Here is a 23,930-nt window from a genome sequence, read left to right as displayed (position 1 = left end):
AAAAATGTGCAGGGTAGGTGGATTGGCCACAATAAATTGGCCCTTAATTGGAAAAAAATTATTGGATACGCTAAACTTACGTAAAATTTTTTTTTAAAGAAATCTTTCCGGTAAATCGTGCCCTAAGACTCAATTCCACTCCAGCAGCCTGAGTACAGTAAGAAGTCTTACAACACCAGGTTAAAGTCCAACAGGTTTGTTTCAAACACGAGCTTTCGGAGCACGGCTCCTTCTTCATTCACCTGAAGAAGGAGCCGTGCTCCGAAAGCTCGTGTTTGAAACAAACCTGTTGGACTTTAACCTGGTGTTGTAAGACTTCTTACTGTGCTCACCCCAGTCCAACGCCGGCATCTCCACATCATAGCAGCCTGAGTGACATCTCCTTTTTTCTCTGCCTCTCTTTCACAGTCTTTTCATTGTCTCTCCTTCTCTTCTCCTTTCTGACTCTCTCCATTTCATCCTGTTATTTATCCTTCTCCTGTTTCTCTCACTCATTCTCACTCTTTGTGTGTCGCCATTTGCTCAAACTTTCCTCGCACAGGTTTTTTGACTCCCAGTTTTCTCTCTGTCTTGTACTTTCTTCCTCATAATTTCTTCAGTTTTTTACTTGTGTCAGTTTTGTTACCAAACTGGTCTCTGAGTCACAAGGTCAGGGTTCAAATCCCACTCCAGGCCTGAGCACACTTAATCGAGGCTGACATTCTGGTGCATTACTGAAAGATTGCTGCATTGTTTGAGGTGCCACTAAGGTACACACAGAAAAGTCATTTTCATGATGTGAATATAGACTAGATACAGATGCATCTGCAAGAGAATCGCAGAATCGTTATGGTGCAGAAGGAGGCCATTCTACTTACCTTGTCTGCATCGGCTCTCTGAATAAGCAACATACCTGGTTCCATTCCCTACCTTCTCCTGGTAACCCTGCAAGTTCTTCCTTTTCAGGCACCTGCTTAATTCCCTTTTGAATGCCTCAATTAAAGCTGCCTCCACCACATTCCCAGGCAGTGAATTTCAGACGCTAACCATTCACTGCATGAAAAAGATTCTCCTCTTATCACTTTTACTTCTTTTACTAATTACTTCCAATCTGCGCTCTCACGTTCTCAATCCTTTGATGAGCAGGAACAGTTTCTCCTTATCTCCTCTGTCCTGGCCGCTCGTAGTTTTGAGCAACTCTTTCAAATCCTCTGTTAGCATTCTTCTCTCCAAGGAGAACAATCCCAACCTCTCCAATCTATCCTCATAACTGAAGGTCCTCATCCCTGGAACCATTCTCATGCCTTCATATTGTTCTGACATCCAGAACTGTACACATAATTCCAGCTGTGGTATAACTAGTGCCTGTATAAGTTCAGCATAACCTCCTTGCTCAATATCCCACTGAATAAAGGCCAGAATACTATATGCTTTAATTTTTTAATATAAATTTAAAGTACCCAATTTTTTTCCAATTAATGGGCAATTTAACTTGGCCAATCCACCTACGCTGCTCATCTTTGGGTTGTGGGGGTGAGACTCACACAGAAATGAGGAGAATGTGCAAACTCCACAGGGACACCGAAGGCCGGGACCAAACCCTTTTTCTCGGCTCTGTGAGGCAGCAGTGCTAACCACTGCACCACCATGCCACCCTTTCTATATGCTTTGTTAACTGCTCTCTCCACTTGCACCTTCAATGATCTATGCACATATACCCCCAGGTCTCTCTGCTCCTGGAACTCCTTTTCGAGTTCTACACATTATTTTATATTGTCTGTCCATATTCTTTTGACCAAACTGAATCATTCGCATTTTCCTGCCTTGAATCTCTGCCACCACCTATTTGCCCACTCCACTAACTTGTCAATGTCATTTTGGAGTTCTGCACTGTCCTCATCACAGTTTATAATGCTTTGAAGTTTTGTATCATCTGCAAACTTTGGAATTGTCCCCAGTGTACCAAGGTGTAGTTTATTAGTGTATATCACCACCTGCCAGAGGCCAATTGTAGCAGAAATGGTCCTCCAGATCCAGCCAGCTCAGTTGTAGTGGTGCTATTGAACCACCCTTGCTGATGGACATTGAGTACACCCTGTGCCCTTGAAGCAGAGCAAGGGTGTTCTTTCCTGTGTCTAATGTCCCTCAATCAACATCACCGAAAAACAGATGAGCAGGTTGCCAAAAAGAAAATGCTGGAAAATCTCAGCAGGTCTGGTAGCATCTGTAGGGAGACAAAAGAGCAAACGTTTCAAGTCCAATGACTCTTTGTCAGAGCTTTGACAAAGAGTCATTGGACTCAAAACGCTAGCTCTTTTCTCTCCCTACAGATGCTGCCAGACCTGCTGAGATTTTCCAGCATTTTCTTTTTGGTTTCAGGTTTGAGCTTCCGCAGTAATTTGCTTTTATCCAGATGATCAGGTTGGTTCTTGTGGAGCTTGCAGCGTTCAAATTAATAATAATCCTTTTTTAAATAATATTTATTTGTGTCACAAGTAGGCTTACATTAACACTGCAATGAAGTTACTATGAAAATTGTGCTTCCTATTATAGTGGCTACAAAAACAGCTGTAAAGTGTTTTGCGACATCTGAGACCTGTGATTGATGCTACGTAAACGCAAGTCTCCCTTTCCCCAGACTGTACATTACTGTGCTGCCACCTCTAATGGGACAGGACATACTCAGGAATGGTGATAGTGGTGTCTGGGACATTGTCTATAAGGTATGATTCTGTGAGTATGACTATGTCAGACTGTTGGTTGACTAGTTTGCGAAACGGCCCTCCCTTCTATGGCACAGGCCCCAGATGTTAGCACAGTGGCTAGCACTGTGGCTTCACACAGCCAGGGTCCCAGGTTCGATTCCCGCTGGGTCACTGTCAGTGCGGAGTCTGCAATTTCTCCCCGTGTCTGCGTGAGTTTCCTGTGGGTGCTTCGGTTTCCTCCCACTAGTTCTGAATTCTCCTTCTGTGTAGCCGAACAGGCGCCAGAGTGTGGCGACTGGAGGCTTTTCACAGTAACTTCATTGCAATGTAAGCTTACTTGTGACAAAAAAATGACTCTGTTCTAGTTTTGTAATTGCAGATTCATTAATTGAATTTAATGATGGGTTTAATTGTTGGTCCTCTTGCTACTTAATTCATACTACCGTCCTTTTCCTCTCCTGTCTTTCTCTTTCTCCCTGTATGTGTCCACTAGGTGTCTCGGGGGTATGCTGGAACACTAGCACTGCCCCGTTCCTCACTTTGGGGAGGGGTCTGAGTCATTGAGGGCGGGTTTGCTCTTTCTTTGTCATTTCACCGAGTCAGTTTCAGAGCAGTCCCGGAACGAGGGGAGCAGCAAGCGAGCAGAGCAGAGCAAAGCACCGGGTAAGAGGCAACAGGGCAGAGAGCTCGGAGCTCCTCTGCAACCGGCTTTGGTTCCGGAGCAAAACCGAAAGATTGGGCGGGCGAGTCCCAGCGGCGAGACACAGGATCTATTTGCTGCTGGGATCCTGCTTTGAAAACATAAACAGGGAGAGTACGTGTGTCCAAGTCTCTGGGTGTGGGATCCTACCAGTCTCTGGGTGTGGGATCCTGCCAGTCTCTGGGTGTGGGATCCTGCCAGTCTCTGGGTGTGGGACCCTGCCAGTCTCTGGGTGTGGGATCCTACCAGTCTCTGGGTGTGGGATCCTACCAGTCTCTGGGTGTGGGATCCTACCAGTCTCTGGGTGTGGGATCCTACCAGTCTCTGGGTGTGGGACCCTGCCAGTCTCTGGGTGTGGGATCCTGCCAGTCTCTGGGTGTGGGATCCTGCCAGTCTCTGGGTGTGGGATCCTGCCAGTCTCTGGGTGTGGGATCCTGCCAGTCTCTGGGTGTGGGATCCTACCAGTCTCTGGGTGTGGGATCCTACCAGTCTCTGGGTGTGAGATCCTACCAGTCTCTGGGTGTGGGATCCTGCCAGTCTCTAGGTGTGGGATCCTGCCAGTTTCTGGGTGTGGGACCCTGCCAGTTTCTGGGTGTGGGACCCTGCCAGTCTCTGGGTGTGGGTTCCTACCAGCCTCTGGGTTAGGGATCCTGCCAGTCTCTGGGTGTGGATCCTGCCAGTCTCTGGGTGTGGATCCTGCCAGTCTCTGGGTGTGGGATCCTGCCAGTCTCTGGGTGTGGGATCCTGCCAGTCTCTGGGTGTGGGATCCTGCCAGTCTCTGGGTGTGGGATCCTACCAGTCTCTGGGTGAGGGATCCTGCCAGTCTCTGGGTGTGGGATCCTGCCAGTCTCTGGGTGAGGGATCTTGCCAGTCTCTGGGTGTGGGATCCTGCCAACTTCTGGGTGTGGGTTCCTACCAGCCTCTGGGTTAGGGATCCTGCCAGTCTCTGGGTGAGGGATCCTGCCAGTCTCTGGGTGTGGATCCTGCCAGTCTCTGGGTGTGGGATCCTGCCAGTCTCTGGGTGTGGGATCCTGCCAGTCTCTGGGTGTGGGATCCTGCCAGTCTCTGGGTGTGGGATCCTGCCAGTCTCTGGGTGTGGGATCCTGCCAATCTCTGGGTGTGGGATCCTGCCAGTCTCTGGGTGTGGGATCCTGCCAGTCTCTGGGTGTGGGATCCTGCCAGCCTCTAGGTGTGGGATCCGGCCAGTCCTCTAGGTGTGGGATCCTGCCAGTCTCTGGGTGTGGGATCCTGCCAGTCTCTGGGTGTGGGATCCTGCCAGTCTCTGGGTGTGGGATCCTGCCAGTCTCTGGGTGTGGGATCCTGCCAGTCTCTGGGTGTGGGATCCTGCCAGTCTCTGGGTGTGGGATCCTGCCAGTCTCTGGGTGTGGGATCCTGCCAGTCTCTGGGTGAGGGATCCTGCCAGTCTCTGGGTGAGGGATCCTGCCAGTCTCTGGGTGTGGGATCCTGCCAGTCTCTGGGTGTGGGATCCTGTGGATCCTGCCAGTCTCTGGATGTGGGATCCTGCCAGTCTCTGGGTGTGGGATCCTGCCAGTCTCTGGGTGTGGGATCCTGCCAGTCTCTGGGTGTGGGATCCTTCCAGCCTCTAGGTGTTGGATCCTGCCAGCCTCTGGGTGAGGGATCCTGCCAGCCTCTGGGTGAGGGATCCTGCCAGTCTCTGGGTGAGGGATCCTGCCAGTCTCTGGGTGTGGGATCCTGCCAGTCTCTGGGTGTGGGATCCTGCCAGTCTCTGGGTGTGGGATCCTGCCAGCCTCTAGGTATGGGATCCTGCCAGTCTCTGGGTGTGGGATCTTGCCAGTCTCTGGGTGTGGGATCCTGCCAGTCTCTGGGTGTGGGATCCTGCCAGTCTCTGGGTGTGGAATCCTGCCAGTCTCTGGGTGTGGAATCCTGCCAGTCTCTGGGTGTGGGATCCTGCCAGTCTCTGGGTGCGGGATCCTGCCAGTCTCTGGGTGCGGGATCCTGCCAGTCTCTGGGTGTGGGATCCTGCCAGTCTCTGGGTGTGGGATCCTTCCAGCCTCTAGGTGTTGGATCCTGCCAGTCTCTGGGTGTGGGATCCTGCCAGTCTCTGGGTGAGGGATCCTGCCAGTCTCTGGGTGTGGGATCCTGCCAGTCTCTGGGTGTGGGATCCTGCCAGTCTCTGGGTGTGGGATCCTGCCAGCCTCTAGGTATGGGATCCTGCCAGTCTCTGGGTGTGGGATCTTGCCAGTCTCTGGGTGTGGGATCCTGCCAGTCTCTGGGTGTGGAATCCTGCCAGTCTCTGGGTGTGGGATCCTGCCAGTCTCTGGGTGCGGGATCCTGCCAGTCTCTGGGTGCGGGATCCTGCCAGTCTCTGGGTGCGGGATCCTGCCAGTCTCTGGGTGTGGGATCCTGCCAGTCTCTGGGTGTGGGATCCTGCCAGTCTCTGGGTGTGGGATCCTGGCAATCTCTTAAACGTTACTATCATACCTGCTTCCACCATCTTCCCCAGTGGCAGGTTGCAGACATTCACCACCCTCTGTATTAAAAAAACCTCCCTTGCTCATCTCCTCTAATCTTTGCCCCTTACACCTTAAACCTATGTTCCCTAGTAATTGACTCTTCCGCGTGGGAAAAAGCTTCTGACTATCCACTCTGTCCATGCCACTCATAATATTGTAAACTTCTATCAGGTTGCCCCTCAACCTCCGTCGAGCCAGTGAAAACAATCCGGGATTATCCAACCTCTCCTCATAGCTAATACCCTCCAGACCGGGCAACATCCTGGTGAACCTCTTCTGTACTCTATCCAAAACCTGCACATCGTGCTGGTAGTGTGGTGACCAGAATTGGAAGTGATATTCCAAGTATGGCCTAACTAAGGTTCTGTACAGCTGCAGCATGACTTATTAGTTTTTGTACTCGATACCCCGACCCATGAAGGCAAGCTGCTGTATGCCTTCTTGACTACCTTATCCACCTGCGTTGTCACTTTCAGTGATCGGTGGATCTGTACGCCCAGATCTCTCTGCCTGTCAATACTCCGAATAATTCTGCCATTTACTGTATACTTCCCACCTGTATCAGTCCTTCAAAAATGCATTACTTCAATGTAGAGGATGCTTTACACTGTATCTCACCCTTGTCTCTACCTGTCCTGAGAGTGTTTGATGGGGATAGTGTAGAGGGAGTATCTAACCCCGTTGTAGACCAGCCCTGGGAATGTTTGATGGGGACAGTGTAGCGGGAGCTTTACTCTGTATCTAACCCCGTGCTGTACCTGTCCTGGGAGTGTTTGATAGAATGAGATAGAGGGAGCTTTCCTCTATATTTAACCCCGTGCTGTACCTGTCCTGGGAGTGTTTGATGGGGAGAGTGTAGAGGGAGCTTTACTCTGTATCTAACTCCGTGCTTTACCTGTCCTGGGAGTGTTTGATGGGGACAGTGTAGCGGGAGCTTTACTCTGTATCTAACCCCGTGCTGTACCTGTCCTGGGAGTGTTTGATGGGGACAGTGTAGAGAGGGAGCTTTACTCTGTATCTTACCCCGTGCTGTACCTGTCCTGGGAGTGTTTGATAGGGACAGTGTAGAGGGAGCTTTGCACTGTATCTAACCCTGTGCTGTACCTGTCCTGGGAGTGTTTGATAGAATGAGATAGAGGGAGCTTTCCTATATATTTAACGCTGTGCTGTATCTGCCCTGGGAGTGTTTGATGGGGACAGTGTAGAGGGATCTTTCCTCTGTAATTAACCCTATCTGTACCAGTCCTGGGAGTGTTTGATATAATGAGATGGAGGGAGCTTTGCACCCAGTGCAATTGAGTAATTGGTTGGAGTGTTGTGAACTGTTTTGTGATGCTCTGCTTTTACTTGGATGCCCATCATTAGATGCTATTAACTAATGATATGAAAGTGGCTGACATGTTACACCGTTGTATAATTGAAGCTTTGTTTAAGACAAAAGGAGGCTTTTCAGAATTATATTTTGTCCCCTGAGCTACTTGTTGCTCTCTCTGGTGTTGCTCATGAACATTAGTGGACCTCAGTGGATGAGGCCCTCAATGAGTTAAATTGCAATGTATTTGAGGCCTGTGGGAAAATAGTATTAAATGCACAGCAACTGAAGGGAAAGTTATTTTTTTCCTTTTTAAAAGTTAATTATTTTGTTACGATTTTGTGGAGTTTTCTAAATTTGATTTGTTTCTGACCATATGATTAGCACTGACCAATCAAAGAGCCATATGGAACAGAAATACAATTATACAGACTCTAAATTAAGGTATGACAGAGATGGACTGATGAACTGGGAGCACATCCAGGTCACAGGTCAGTTTACCTCTTGAGGATTGATGTCAGACAAGAACATCACCATCTTTTCTGATTGGAGAGAACCAAAATAGGAAGGCCTGATGGGTTAAAATTGGACTCCGGGTGAATGTAGTCAGCTAATACAAAAATACATAATCATGGAGGTGGGGCCATGAGACATGTAGAGAATCAATCAAAGAGTGTTATAATGAAGCTTGAACCGTTCAGATTACAATTCTGCAGCCAAGTCCTGCTGAACTGCTCTGTCAAGTGACAAAGTGTGTGAGAGCAAGGGAGGGTGCAGTAAATTCTGCAGAATGTAAATCTCCACAGGCACCCTGTCCCAGTGCAATGTCTCGTTGGGCAGATAGTTGTATTTGAGCTGTTACCTAATTCTGACAGAAGATGTGTTTGGCTGATGTGTATCGTTCACAATCACTCTTCCAACACATTCCAAAGTGCAGAATCAGCTCCTGTCACGATTGCGGTTTGAGGGGACCAGCTGACTGAACCTGCCTAACCAGGTCCATGGGGCACAGAGTATGATGGACATAGTATTGAATATTATGGGGGAGGAATGAGACACAGCCACACTGACCCTCACTGAGAAAATCAGTCACTCTCCTTTATCTGACCTTCACACTGATCCCTGTGGAGGAGAGGAATGCAGGGACTGGCTTTTGATTTTCCCACTGCTGCTCAGCAGTAAAGACACTTAAAAGGACATTCACTGCAAGTAGCGGTCTGCCCACGGGGAGCGGTCTGCCCGCATGGGGCAGCCTGCCCGCGGGGAGCGGTTTGCCTGTGTGGGGCAGCCTGCCTGCAGGGAGCGGTCTGCCCGTGGGCAGCAGTCTGCCCGCAAGGAGCGACCATTTGATTGCCATTTGCATGTATCCAGAGTAGAGCTGGAAATTATGACAGTGCATTTGGCATGACCAACGCAATGCATTCCTGGTCATTCCCACACATTCCTGCTCATTCCTCATACCAATCCCATACATTCCACATACGATTCCTGCTCTTTCCTCATACCATTCCTGTACGTGTCTCACATCATTCCTGCACATTCCTCATACCTTTCCCGTAAATTCTTCATATCGTTCCTGTTCATTCCTCACGCCATGCTTTCTCATTCCTCATACCATCCTCAGACCGCTACTTGCAGTGAATGTCCTTTTAAGTGTCTTTACTGCTGAGCAGCAGTGGGAAAATCATTCCTCATACACATTCCCGATACCATTCTTGTATATTCCGCATACCAATCCCGTACATCCCACATACCATTCCTGCTCATTCCTTGTACTATTCCCGCACATTTCTAATACATTCCCAAACATTCATCAATCCCATACATTCCTCATATCACTCCCGTACATTCCGCATACCATTCCTCATGCCATTCCCATATGATTCAGGCTTATTCCTCATACCAGTCCTGCTCTTTCCTGTTTATTCCTCATACTATTCCTGCTCATTCCTCATACCAGTCCTGCTCATTCCTCATCATTCCCATATCAGTCCTGCTCATTCCTCATACCATTCTTGCTCATGCCTATTCATCCCAGCCCTGCTCGTTCCCCATACTATTCCTGCTCATTCCTCATACCAGTCCTGTTCATTCCTCATATCATTCCTGCCCTTTCCCATACATTCCTGCTCATTCCCCACACCATTCCTGCTCAGGGCAGCACGGTAGCACAGTGGTTAGCACAGTTTCTTCACAGCTCCACGGTCCCAGGTTCGATTCCCGGCTTGGGTCACTGTCTGTGTGGAGTCTGCACGTTCTCCTCGTGTCTGTGTGGGTTTCCTCCGGGTGCTCTGGTTTCCTCCCACAGTCCAAATATGTGCGGGTTAGGTGGATTGGCCATGATAAATTGTCCTTATTGTTCAAAATGTTAGGTGGGGTTACTGGGTTATGGGAATAGGGTGGAGGTGTGGGCTTGGGTAGGGTGCTCTTTCGAAGGGTTCGTGCAGACTCGATGGGCCAAATGGCCTCCTTCTGCACTGTACGTTCTATGATTCCTCATCACTCCTACTCATTCCTCACGCCAGTCTTGCTCGTTCCCCATACTATTCCAGCTCATACCACATAGAACCATAGAATCTACAGTGCAGAAGGAAGCTATTCAGCCCATCGAGTCTGTACCGGCCCTTGGAAAGGGCACTCTACTCAACCCACGCCTCCACCCTATCCCCGTAACCCAGAAACCCTACCTAATCTATTGGACATTAAGGAGCAATTTAGCATGGCCAATCCACCTAACCTGCACATCTTTGGACTGTGGGAGGAAACCAGAGCACCCGGAGGAAAACCATGCAGACACGGGGTGAAAGTGCAAACTTCACAGTCACCCAAGGCTGGACGAACCTGGAACCGTGAGGCAGCAGTACTAACCACTGATCCGCTGTGCCACCCATTTAGAATCATAGAATCCCTACAGTGCAGATGGAGGCCATTTGGCCCATCGGGTCTGCACTGACCCTTTGAAAGCCCACCCCACCTAGGCCCAACGAAAGGGGCAATTTAGCATGATGAAAATACCTAGCCTGCACATCTTTGAACAGTGGGAGGAAACCAGAGCACCTGGAGAAAACCCACGCAGACACGGGGAAGAAGTGCAAACTACAGGCAGTCACCAAAGGTCGGAATTGAACCCGGGTCTCTGGAGCTGTGAGGCAGCAGTGCTAACCACTCTGTCATCCCTTGCTCATTCCTCATACCTGACCTGCTCACTCCTCATACCTTTTCTGTTCATTCCTCGTAGCATTCCTACTCATTCCTTATCATTCCTGCTCAATCCTCAAACTATCCCTGCTCATTCCTCATACCATTCCTGCAAATTTCCAAACCAATCCTGTTGATTCCTCATACGATTCCAGTACATTCTTCATACCAGTACTGCTCATTCCTCATACCATTCCGGTACATTCTTCATACCAGTACTGCTCATTCCTCATACCATTCCCGTACATTCCTTTTTAAAAATAAATTTAGAGTACCCAATTCATTTTTTCCAATTTAAGGAAAATTTAGCATGGCCAACCCACCTACCCTGCACATCTTTGGGTTGTGGGGCGAAACCCCTGCACACACGGGGAGAATGTGCAAACTCCACATGGACAGTGACCCAGAGCCGGGATCGAACCTGGGACCTCGGCGCCGTGAGGCAGCAGTGTGATACTGCGCCACTGTGCCCTTACATTCCTCATACTATGGACGTACAATCCAATTCTGTACATTTCACATTCCATTCCTACTCATTCCTCATACCATTCCTGCACATTCCTAATATATTCCTCATTCCGTACATTCCTTATACCAATCCTGTACATTCCGCATACTATTTCTACTCATTCCCATGCAAATGCCATTCATCCCATAACATTACCACTTATTCCCCACACCATTCCCATAACATTATCGCTCATTCCATGTCATTCTCTCTCATTCCCCATATCATTCCCGCTCATTCCCATGCAAATACCGCTCATTCCTCATAGCATTCCCGCTCATTCCCCATAACATTCCCGCTCATTCCCCATACCATACCTGTTTTTTCCCCATACTATTCTCATTCATTCTCCATACCATTCCTGCTTATTACCCATAACATTCCCACTCATTCCCATGCAAATATCACTCATTCTCCATACCATTCCCTCTCATTCCCCATATTTATCCTGCTCACTAGCTGCAACTGGACAGGGAGTTAGGGATCCTCTGGATCCCCATCTTTATTCACTCCTACATGCAGAGAGAGCATTTCATCTTTCCCTTTACCTGGAAACTGCCCTGCCCACACTATAATAACACGGTATCATTTCGGAATGTGTGCAGTGCCTGTGGTAATGGAAGTGATGTAATGTCGAGACAGTGACTGAGCCCTGTTTGATTTGCTTCTCAGCTGGGTCCTGACATGTGGTTCCTGAAATGTATCACTAGTCCAGACATCCCTATATACCTGAGACACACATCCCCAAGCTGTCATCAAGGTGTGTTGGGCATTAGAAGGAAATCCCCTGGGATAAGGTGGCCTACCTGAGTGCCCAGTATAAACAATAGAGCTGTTAGTCCAGCTTTATGTCCATTTAACCAGATGTTTCAACACTACGGAGTTCAATACATCTCCACCCTTGGGCAGCACGGTAGCATAGTGGCTAGCACTATGCCTTCACAGAGCCTGGGTCCCAGGTTCGATTCCCAGCATCGGTCACTGTCTGTGTGGAGTCTGCACGTTCTCCCCGTGCCTGCGTGGGTTTCCTCCGGGTGCTCTGGTTTCCTCCCACAAGTCCCAAAGGACGTGCTGTTAGGTGAATTGGACATTCTGAATTCTCCCTGTGTACCCGAACAGGTGCCAGAATGTGGCGACTAGGGTCTTTTCACAGTAACTTCATTGCAGTGTTAATGTAAGCCTACTCGTGACAAAGATTATTATTGTATGTGTTAGTGTGTGGGGATGTGTGGCATAGTATATTTATGTGTGTGTGGGGGCTCTGTGTGTTTGTGAGTGTGTGGGAAGGGGAGCATCTCTGTGTATGTGTGGGGAGGGGTTGTGTGTGTGGAGGCTGTGTGTGGGGTGGGCTCTGTTTATGGGGGGAGGGGCTGTGTGTGTGTGGGGGGGGGGGCTGTGTGTGTATGTGAGGAAGGGTTCTGTTTGTGTTTTTAAAAAATATTTTTATTCTCCTTTTCCACAATTTTTCTCCCGAATTTACACCTACCAACAACAAACAATAATCAACAACAAATATATCAAACCCCATAACAATAACAATGATCCCATCCTCCCACCAACCCCCAAACATCAGCCCGCATCTTAACATAAACAAATGACAAAAAAGGAATCAGGGATTACCCATAGCCATCTTTAACATACATAGCCCCCCTCCCTCCCCAACCCACCCACCCAATCCCCCCCCCCCCCCCAATTAATGTTCGATGTTATCCAGTTCTTGAAAGTGCATAATAAATAGTGCCCATGACTTGTAGAACCCCTCCGAGCTTCCCCTCAGTTCGAACTTAACCTTCTCAAGGGTCAAGTATTCCAACAGGTCCCCCCGCCAGGGCACAGGGTGGAGAGGCTGCTCTCCATCCCATTAGGATCCGCCTTCGGGCGATCAATGAGGCGAAGGCTATAATATCTGCCTCCGCACCCGTTTCCAACCCTGGCTGGTCCAACACCCCGAATATGGCCTCCCGGGGACCCGGGTCTAGTTTCACACGCACCACCTTGGAAATTACCCTAAACACCTCCTTCCAGTACTCCCCTAGCTTTGGACAGGACCAAAACATATGAACGTGATTAGCGGGGTCTCCCCGCAACGTTCACACACATCTTCTACCCCTTCAAAGAATCGGCTCATCCTCGCCCTCGTGAGGTGTGCTCTGTACACCACCTTCAGCTGTGTCAGCCCCGACCTCGCACACGAGGTGGAGGCATTTACTCTCCGGAGCACCTCACATCAGACTCCCTCCTCTATAACCTCTCCCAACTCATCCTCCTAATTTGCTTTGATCCCCTCCAGTGGTGCCTTATCCTTTTACAACATAGCTCCGTATACTGCTGACACTGCCCCTTCTCCAGTCCCCTTGCCGTCAGCACCTCCTCCAGCAGCGTGGAAGCCGGTTCCTCCGGGAAGCTCTGTATCTCCTTCCTGGCAAAGTCCCGAACCTGCATATATCTAAACACTTCTCCCTGCTCCAGCCCATACTTCGCTTCCAGCTCCCTCAATCCTGCAAATCGACCCCGAAGAAACAAATCTTTTAGGGTCTTAATCCCTTTCTCTTCCCATTTCCGAAAGCTTCCGTCCCACCTCCCTGGCTCAAATCTGTGGTTCTCCCGAATCGGCATTTCCCTTGACCCTGCCCCCAACCCGAAGTGTTGGTGAAACTGCCTCCAAATTCTCAATGAAGCTATTATTACTGTACCGGACTCCCTGAGTATTTCCCCGGAGCTATCGGGAGCGGCGCTGTTGCTAGTGCTTTCAGCCCCGACCCCCTGCGCAAACTCTCCTCCATTCTGACCCACTGGGAATCAACCCCTCTGACCCAGCTCCGCACCTTCTCCACATTCGCCGCCCAGTAGTAGTACATCAGGTTCGGGAGACCCAAACCCCCTGCCTGCCTTCCCATCTGTACAGCACCTTCCTCACTCTGGCCACCTTCCCTCCCCATATGAATGAAGTAATCCTTCCCTCAATTGCCTTAAAAAAAGACTTTGGCAGGAAAATCGGTAGGCATTGAAAAATAAACAGAAATCGCGGCAACACATTCATTTTAACCGCCTGTACCCGACCCGCCAGTGACAGAGGGAGACCATCCCACTTTGCCAGATCGGCTTTCACTCTCCCCACCAAACTAGTGATGTTGTACCTGCGAAGCCTTCCCCACTCCCGGTGTTCTGTTTGTGTGTTGGGTGGGCTCTGTGTGTGTGGCTTGTGTGTGGGGAGGGGCTCTGTGAGTGTGGGGAGGGGCTCTGTGTGTGTCTAGGATCACACACTGTTTAACTGTTGTGTTGCTAATAGCAGCCACCAAGATCAAAGAGACCATCCCTAATGCTTCAGTTTCCTTTCCTACAGGCACATTCACAGTTGATGAGGAGTGGGGGAGGGGATATTTCTGGTAGTGAAGGACGCTCTAGTTTTTCTTGAGGAGCTCAGCCTACTGCCGGGACTATATTGTGCCAATAATGATAATATAATTATAATCGCTTATTATCACAAGTAGGCTTCGATTAAGTTACTGTGGAAAGTCTCTAGTCACCACATTCTGGTGTCAGTTCAGGGAGGCCGGTACAGGAATTGAACTCGCGCTGCTGGCATTGTTCTGCATTGCAAGTCAGCTATTTAGCCCATTGTGCTAAAGCAGCTCCGAACTCAGATGCTAAGTCGATGGTGGGTCTCTCGGCTGACTGTCCCAGGTTGAGCTCTGTCTGCTGAGCAGCAAGAGACAGCAGTAAAGGGAATCCTATTTTCTTAACAAAGAAATACATAAAATAGGAACAGGAGTAGGCCATTCGGCCCTTCGAGCCAGCTCCGCCATTAATTTTGATCATGGCAGAAGTTTCAATTCAATAACCTGTTCCTGCCTTTCCCCCACATCCTTTGATCACTTCAGCTTCAAGAGCTTTATCTAATTCCTTCTTGAAAATATATGGGGCAGGATTTACCAGCTGGTGCCACGCTGGCACACGGGTTTCCCGGAGATGGGGGGGTGCAGTCAATGGGAAATCCTGTTGACAACAGCGGGACCAGTAAATCCCACTTGCGGGGCCGCTTCGGCCGCTGAAAAATACATAGTGAGTTGGTCAGTAAATCCGGCCCACAATGTTTTGGCCTCAACTGCTTCCTGCGATAACAAATTCCACAGGTTCATCACTCTCTGTGTGAAGAAATTTCTTCTCATCTCAGTCCTAAATGGTTAACCCTGTATACTCAGACTGTGTGATCCTTGGATCTGGACTCCCCCACCATCGGGAACATCCTTCCTGCGTCTACTCTGTCTAGTGCTGTTAGAATCTTATAGGTTTCTTTGAGAACCCCCTCATTTTTCTGAACTCTAGCGAATACAAACCTAATCGATTCAATCTATATCATACGCCAGTCCCATCATCCCAGGAATCAGTCTTCTAAACCTTCGTTGCACTCCCTCGAGAGCAAGAACATCCTTCGTCACATTAGGAGACCAAAGCTGCACACAATATTCCAGGTGTGGCCTCACCAAGACACTGTATAATTGCAGCAAGACATCCCTGCTCCCGTACTCGCATCTGCATGCTTACCTTCAGTGACTGGTGTTCAAGGACACCCAGGTATCGTTGCACATCCCCTCTCTCAATTTATAGCTATTCAGATAATAATCTGCTTTCCTGTTTTTGCTACCAAAGTGGATGACCTCATATTTATCCACATTAAACTGCATCTGTCATACAGTTGCCCAATCACTCATCTTATCCAAATCATACTGAAGCATCTCTACATCCTCCTCATACCTCACCCACCCACCCAGCTGTGTGTCAGCTGCAAATTTGGAGATATTACATTTAGTTCCCTCATCTAAGTCTTTAATATATATTGTGAATAGCTGGGATCCCAACATCATTCCCAGTGGTACCACACTAGCCATGGCCTGCCATTTTGAAAAAGACCCACTTATTCCTACTCTGTTTCCTGTCTGAAAACTAGTTTTCTATCCATCTCGGTACACTACTCAAAATTCCTGGTGCTTTAATTTTATATGCTAATCTCTTATGTGGGACTTTGTCGAAAGCCTTCTGAAAGTCCAAAATAAACCACATCCACTGGCTCCCCCTCATCAACTCTACCAGTTACATCCTTGACGAATTCCAGTAGTCGGAAAATTGCTAGGGGCCGGCGTCAATCCTGGCCCCGCCGTGTCCCGAATTCTCTGGCACCGGTGATTCGACGGGGCGGGAATTGCTCCGCGCTGGTCGGTGTGCCCCCCCCCCCCCCGCAATTCTCCGGCCTGCGATGGGCCGAAGTCCCGCCGCTGTCATGCTTCTCCCGCCGGCGTGGATCAAACCACCTACCTTACCGGCGGGAGCAGGCGGTGCGGGCGGGCTCCGGGGTCCTGGGGGGGGGGTAAGGGGCGACCTGGCCCCGGGGGGTGTCCCCACGGTGGCCTGGCCCATGATCAGGGCCCACCGATCAGCTGCCGGGCCTGTGCCGTGGGGGCACTCTTTTCATTCTGCCTTCGCCATAGTCTTCACCATGGCGGAAGCGGAACTGACCCCCTCCCCTGCACATGCGCGGGGATGACGTCAGCAGCCAGCCGGCGAAGTCCCTTTGGCCCCGGCTGGCCTGGCGCCAAAGGCCTTCCACGCCAGCCAGCGGAGCGCCAACCACACCGGCGCGGGCCTAGCCCCTCAATGTTAGGGCTTGGCCCCAGTCTCCGCAACTTTGTGGCGGCCCGACGCCAGAGTGCCAGAGTGGTTCACGCCACTCCATCACGCCGGGACCCCCCACCCCGCCGGGTAGGCGAGAATCCCGATCCAGGCTTACTGGTCTATAATTTCTTCTCTACCTCCCTTTTTAAATAGTGTGGCTACAATAGCTATCCTCCAACCTGTAGAAGCTGTTCCAGCGTCTACAGGATCTTGGAAGATGTCCACCAATGGATCCACTACATCTGGGGCCACTTCCTTAAGTACTCTGGGAATTTGTCAGCCTTCAATCCCATCAATTTCCCTAACACAATTTCCCTACTAATACTGATTTCTTTCAGTTTGTCCCTCCCACCATGCTCTGCGTTCCCCAACATTTTTGGTATGTTAGTTGTGTCCTCTTTTCTGAAGACAGAACTAAAGTATGTATTTATTTGGTGAATCATTTCTTTATTCCCCATTATAAATTCCCCTGTTTCTGACTGGAAGGGACCTACATTTGTATTCACCAATCTTATTCTGTTCACATACCTAGAGAAGCTTTTACAATCCGTTTTCATCTTCCGCCAGCTTATTCTCATACTCTATTTTTCTTTTAATAAATCCCTTGGTCCTCCTTTGCTAATTCTAAACTGCTCCCATTCCTCAGATCTATCGTTTTTTCTGTTTCAATTTGTTTGCCTTTTCTTTGGATCTAATACTGTCTCTAATTTCCTTTGTAAACCACAGTTTGGCGACCTTTACCATTTTAGTTTGTGCCAGACAGGAATAAACAATTGTTGCAGTTCACCCGTGCACTCTTTGAATGTTTGCCTTTGCCTATCCACTGTCATCCCTTTAAGTAACATTCCCCAATCGTTCATAACCAACTCATACCATCATAGTTTCCTTTAGTTAGATTGAATACCCTGGGCAGCATGGTGGCACAGTGGTTAGCACTGCGGCGTCATGGCACCGACGATCCGGGTTCGATCCCAGCCCCGGGTCACTGTCCTTGTGGTGTTTTGCACATTCTTCCCATAGCTGCGTGAGTCACAACCTAAAAAGATGTGTAGGGTAGGTGAATTGGCCACGCGATAATTGCCCCTTAATTGAAAAAAAATAGAATTGGTTACTCAAAATAAAAAAAAAAGATTCAGGCCCATGACTCAGAATCAACTTTGTCACTTTCCATCTTGGAGAATTCTATCATACTATGGGCGTTCATCCAGAAGGTGCGTCGCACAACTATTATTCCTTTCTCATTACATAGTACCCAGTCTAGGTTGGCCTGTTCTCTAGTTGGTGCCTCAACGTATTGGTCAAGAAAACCCCCATCCCGTATCACTCCAGGAATTCACCTACCGTATCGTTACTAATTTGGTTTGCCCATTCTACATGCAGATTAAATCACCCATAATTATAAATGTTCTTTTATCACATGCAACTCCTGTTTAATCCCATTCCCAAAATCACCACTACAGTTTGGGGATCTATATACAACCTCCATTAATGTTTTTTACCCCTTGAGGGTTTCTCAGCTCTACCCATTCAGATTCCACATCGCCAAAGCTAATATCCTTCCTCACGATTGCATTAATTTCCTCTATAACCCGCAATGCCACTCCACCGCCTTATCCCTTTTTGTTCGTCCTTCCTTGTTTTTATATAAATTTAGAGTACCCGGTTATCTTATTTTCCAATTAAGAGGCAATTTAGCGTGGCCATTCCACCTAACCTGCACATCTTTGGGTTGTTGGGATAAAGCCTACGCAGAGATGGGGAGAATGTGCAAACTCCACACAGACAATGACCTAGGTTTTGTCCTTCCTAAACACCACTTGTTGTTCAGTTCCCGTCCCTGGTCATCCTGCAGCCAAGACCCCGAAATTCCGACAATATTATACTTGTTTAAATCTATTTGTGCGATTAATTCATCTACTTTATTGTGAATGCTCTGCGGGTTACGGCACAAAGCCTTTAAACTTGTCTTTCTAACATTCCTTGTCCATTCCCATTAGTTTTCACTGCGACCCTGTTTGATTCTGGCCTTTGATTTCTCTGCCTATAACGTCTCATATTCCCCTTTCTGTCTTTTGTTCTTATCACTGTTTCCCCCTCCTCTGATTCCTAGCATAGGTTCCCATCCCCCTGCCATTTTATTTTAAACCCTCCCAATTACTCTAGCAAATACTCTCCCGAGACAATCATCCCGGTCCTGCCCAAATATAACCCTCCTCCAGAACCGCTCCCAATGTCCCAGGAATCTGAAAAACACCTCCGCGCACCATCTCTTCAGGCCTGTATTCATCTGATATATCCTGCTGTTACTGCTCTGACTAGGATGTGGCCCTGAAGTAGGCCTGACACCAGTAGTAGGGGACCTGCTGGTGCGTAGAAAGGTCTGGGTCTGAAGGGACTGTCAACAAATGTCTACAAATCTTGACTAATTTTCCTGGGCCCTGAGGCAGTGCATGAGAAGACGTCTGCGTGGGTTTCCTCCGGGTGCTCTGCTTTCCTCCCACAGTCCAAAGATGTGCAGGCTAGGTGGATTGACCATGCTAAATTGCTCCTCAGTGTCCAAAAGATTAGGTCGGATTATGGGACAGGGTGGAGGCGTGGACTTAAATAGGGTGCTCTTTCCAAGGGCTGATGCAGACACAATGGGCCGAATGGTCTCATTCTGCATTGAAAATTCTACGATTCTGTGTCAGCAGCCCCGCCACTTGGCACTGGTAACCATCTATATTATGTAAATAGCACTGAGCACTGCTGTTAAAACAGGGGCCCTTTACAAATGTGCTGGCTGTTTTTGTCAGCTCAGTAATTGCCCTGTACTCAGTTATTTAAAGAATGATGCTCTCAGCAGCACTTTGAGTGGCTTCAGTCTATTGTTCACAGATCTTGAAAGTCTGATTACCGTCACAGTAAACAGTGGGCAGCACAGTGGCTATAACTGCTACCTCACAGCGCCAGGGACCCGGTTTCAATTCCGACCATCGGTGACTGTGTGGAGTTTATACGTTCTCCCCTTGTCTGTGTGGTTTTCCTCTGGGTGCTCCGGTTTCCTCCCACAGTCCAAAGATGTGCAGGTTAGGTGGATTGGCCATACTAAATTGCCTTTTGATGTGCAGGTTAGGTTATTGGGATAGGGCGGGGTGGATGGGTATTGGCGGGGTGGATGGGTATTGGCGGGGTGGATGGGTATTGGCGGGGTGGATGGATATTGGCGGGGTGGATAGGTATTGGATCTAGGCAGTGTTCTTTCGGAGGGTCGGTGCAGACTTGATGGGCCAAATGGCCTCCTTCTGCACTGTAGCAATTCTATGATTCTGTAGATTCATAGAAAGCAATTGATAAAGTGCCACCCAAGTGATTTGTTGAAAAGCTGGTGGTGTGAAGCTAAACAATTTTACTTAGATGATCAAAATATGGCTAGTGGCACATCCCAGGGTTTTGTGTTGGGAGCTTTTCATCTACAAGGATGGAATACTTCCCAGAGGCCTGGGTGAGTGCAGCTCCAACACTCAACAAGCTCGACACCATCCAGGACAAAGCAGCCCGCTTGATTGCAGTCCCTTCTACAACCATTCAATCGCTTCACCACCGACACACAACAGTCGCGTGTACCATCTACAAGGTGAACTCACCAAGGCTCCTTCATCAGCACCTTCCAACTCACAACCACAGCCATCTAGAAGGACAAAGGGCAATATACCTGAGAACACTACCACCTACAACTTCTCTTCCAAGCCACAGTTCATCCTGACTTGGAAATATTATGCCGCCCCTTCACTGTCACTGGGTCTAATCTTGGAACTCCCTCCCTAACAGCACTGTGGGCGTACCTGCACCTCAGGGACTGCAGTGACTGAAGAAGGCAGCTCACCACCACCTTTTGAACGACAATTAGGGAAGAGCAATAAATGCTGACCTAGCCAGTGACACCCACATCTTGCGAAAGAATAATAATAAAAATAAACTCTCTTGTTATCTGTATAGACACGATATCGACTTCATAGAGAGACAATTAGCAAAATGTCCAGCTTGTTTAGGGGGAAGGGGTCATTGGAAAATGTGAAAAAGAATGTGAGTGGATAGAGACAGGGCAGCAAATGGACAAGTAAGTGGCAAATGCAGTTCAGTGATGGTAAATGTGAGCTAGTACATATTTAGCACAGAAATATATCCCAACCAGTTCAATAAAACCGAGAAAGTGAGAGGTCTGGGGCTGGTACCCTTGTAAAAGCAGGACGACCAAGAAAAAAAACCTTGCAAAGAATCAATAGAATCACGGGGCTTATATAGGTAGACACAATCGCTACAAACAAGAAGTGATGATAAGTAAGTACAGGGTCAATTCTGGCAATCCATAAACCATAGAGCAGCTCCAACTATTCCCTAAGGTAGTTCCAAGGACGTTATATAATGGGATGTTTGGAAATGTTGACTATATTGACTAGAGCAGAAATATTAAGGGACATCTGGCAAAATTGTTCAAAATTAGGAAAGAGTTCAGGTAGGTAAAAGAGCAAAGAGATATTTTCCCTGGTTCTAAACTCTGAATTCTTACTGGATGTTCAGAGTAAACATCCCTCAATGAAAGTGGACTAATTTAAAAGGGTATCAGATAAAGCCTTGAAGAATAATATTAAAGGGTGCAATGAAACAAGACAGAGCTGGGATGGCTGCAGATGAAAGTAGGGCAGGCACGATGGGCTTCTTTCTGTGCTATAACTTCTCTAATTGTTTCCTGGAGTCCGCTCCGCTCAGTACCACAGCCTCTGTGTTGTAGCCATCAATTGTTTTATTTTGAAACGATTCTTTGTGTTCTTTGCTGGTGACTGGTGCTGAATTCACATGCCATGTGTACCAGCTGTACCTTGGCCAAGTGCCCACTGCTGAGCTCAAGACAGTGGGGCGTTGGAGGCACCCAATCATACCAGGCATCACTAATGAGTCGAATGCTGATGTTGTCCTGCCCCCATCTCTTGTGGTGGGCACGGTCCTATTGTCACTGGGAGGCAGCATACTGTCATGTGTCTACTCCTGAAAGGAGTCCCTTTGTCTTGGAGCTGTGGGTAGAGTAAATGGACAACTGGTGAAGGGTTGCTGCTGGTATTTGAGGGGGTGATGGATCATTTGACCTGTGTAAGAGAATCTTTAACACTTTAACCATATTTGGGACTTATTTTAGATGTGGTTTTGTGTACAAGGAAGAGAAGATGCAACAATTCTGTCCTGGGTTCTAACCCATCCAATAAATAACCAGGGAGGAAGGTGGGTGTGTTTACGAATGAACTTGCAAAGAACGTGCAGAGGTAAAGGAGGAGGAGGATAGACCATTGAGCATAAATCTAGTCTGCTATCTCTTTCAGCCAATGGTGCAATTCCAGAATTCAGACCTCGCCTTTTCCTAACCCAGTTGATCAGAGAATACATGGGAATGGGAAGAGACCATACAGCCTCTCATTTGATGAGATCCTGGCTGATCTGCGACCTAACTCCATTAGCTCAACTTTTGACCCATGTCTTCAGTTATCAGAAATTTATCAATCGCAGATTTAAAATTAACAATTGATCTCACATCAATTATCAGTTACAGAAGGGAGTTCGAAACTTTGATCAACCGTTTTGTGTAGAAGCCGTTCCTAATTTTACCTATGAAAGGCACAGCTCAAATTTAGTGACTATCTCCTGCAGCCTGAGACTCCCCAATCATCAGAAACAGTTTCTGTATAATCTCTTTCCACCTGGATCAAATCACCATAGAACTTTCTAAATTTCCAGGAAATATGACCCTTGTTTGTGCCATTTCTCCTTGTAATTTAACCCTTGCTGTGCTGGAGGCAGATTTTCGAGACTGAGCTATGCTGTTGGAGAAGGGATGATTCCTGACTTGGCAGACGTGTCTCAGTTTAAAAGGCCCCACTACACCTGAATCTTTTCACCAGGGAGGCTTGGCAGGGGTGTGGTGGGGTGGGAGCGTTTGATGGAGTTGGCACACCGACACAGAAAGCAGATTGTAGGTGGGCAGAGGGACGGACGATGCTGAGTCAGGCTGATAAGGAAGGCCTGCCTCTTCCCTGGGACTTTGTCCTGGTTGTTTATAAAGCTGTTAGGGTCTCTCACCCTCGCCTCCACCACCCCCACCCCCTACCCCCATCCACCCCCGGAAGCAGCAGTCGCTCCAACAGGGTGTACCTCAGCCACCTTGGGAAATCCAAACCTTCTGCGTGAAGTCCCTTCCCTGCAGGTACCTAAACTCACTTCCTCCTGGGTGCTTTACCCTCTCCTTCAGTTCCTCTATACTGGCAAATCCTTCTTCTAGATACAAATTCCCCACCTTAACCTGCCCTACGGCTCTCCACTTCCTATATGTGCAATCTAACATTTGGCTCAAAACTGCGGTTTTCGCACAACAGCGTTAACACCGACATCCTCTCTATCCAAAAGTGCCTCCTCAGCTGGTTTCAGACCTTCACCGTGGACTGCACCACAGGGCTCTCTGAGTATTTCCTTGGCGCCATTGGCAATGCCATAGCCTTCAAGCTGGACCCCTATAGGATTCTTCCTTCATCCTAACCCTTCTGCCCCTTCTCTTCCCCACCACTGCTTCACCTTCTCCATGTTCGCTGCCCAGTAATAATGTAGCAGCTTTAGCAACGCCAAGCCTCCCGTCTGCCACTGTCTCTGTAACAAGGTCCTGTTAACCCGTGACACCTTCCCTGCCCATATGAAATCTGAGATAATCATATCCAGTTTTTGAAAGAAGGCCTTCGTACAAAGATCAGAAGTGACAGGAATATGAGCAGGAACCTCGGCAGAATGTTCATCTTCGCCACTTGGACCCTCCCTGCCAGGGTCACAGGGTGCAGCGTGTCCCACCTCTTCAGATCTTCCCTAACATCCTCCGCCAGTTTTTTTAGATTTAATTTATGTAGCATCGCCCATTCCCTCGCTACCCGAATCCCCAGATATCTAAACCGGTCTCTGGCCACCTTAAATGGCATCCCTTTAGATTGGCTCACTGACCCAACTCATTCACCGGGTACACTTCGCTTTTCCCTACATTTAACTTGTATCTCGAGAATGCCCCAAACCTCCCCAACAGGCCCATAATCCTCGCCATGCTTTCCAGCGGGTCTGAAACATACAATAGTAAATTGTCCACGTATAGCGACACCCGATGTCCCCTTCGCCCCCTGGTAATTCCTTGCCACTCTGCCGACCCCTTAAGAGCCATTGCCAGAGGCTCTATAGCCAGCGCAAACAGCAGCGGCGACAGCGAGCACATCTGTTTTGTTCCCCTATGCAGTTCAAAGTTCCGTAAACCCATGTCATTGGTCTGCGCACTTGCCACTGGTGTTACGTATAACAGGCACAC

General features: G+C 48.6%; 1 protein-coding gene across 1 annotated transcript in view; it reads left to right on the top strand.

Annotated features, from left to right (window-relative positions):
- Positions 1-3,202: 3,202 nt before the first annotated feature.
- LOC119971585 (CD151 antigen-like) overlaps positions 3,203-23,930 on the top strand; it is a 74,169-nt gene continuing 53,441 nt past the window's right edge. Inside the window, exon 1 of the mRNA XM_038807354.1 lies at positions 3,203-3,347. The gene's annotated coding sequence lies outside the window, so the exon portion shown is untranslated. The remainder of the gene's footprint in view (positions 3,348-23,930) is intronic.

The sequence above is a fragment of the Scyliorhinus canicula genome, chromosome 9 (genome assembly GCF_902713615.1).
Source record: "Scyliorhinus canicula chromosome 9, sScyCan1.1, whole genome shotgun sequence".
Classification (NCBI taxonomy): Eukaryota; Metazoa; Chordata; class Chondrichthyes; order Carcharhiniformes; family Scyliorhinidae; genus Scyliorhinus; species Scyliorhinus canicula.
Note: the sequence above shows the minus strand (reverse complement) of the source record. Positions and strands in the feature narration are given on the sequence as shown.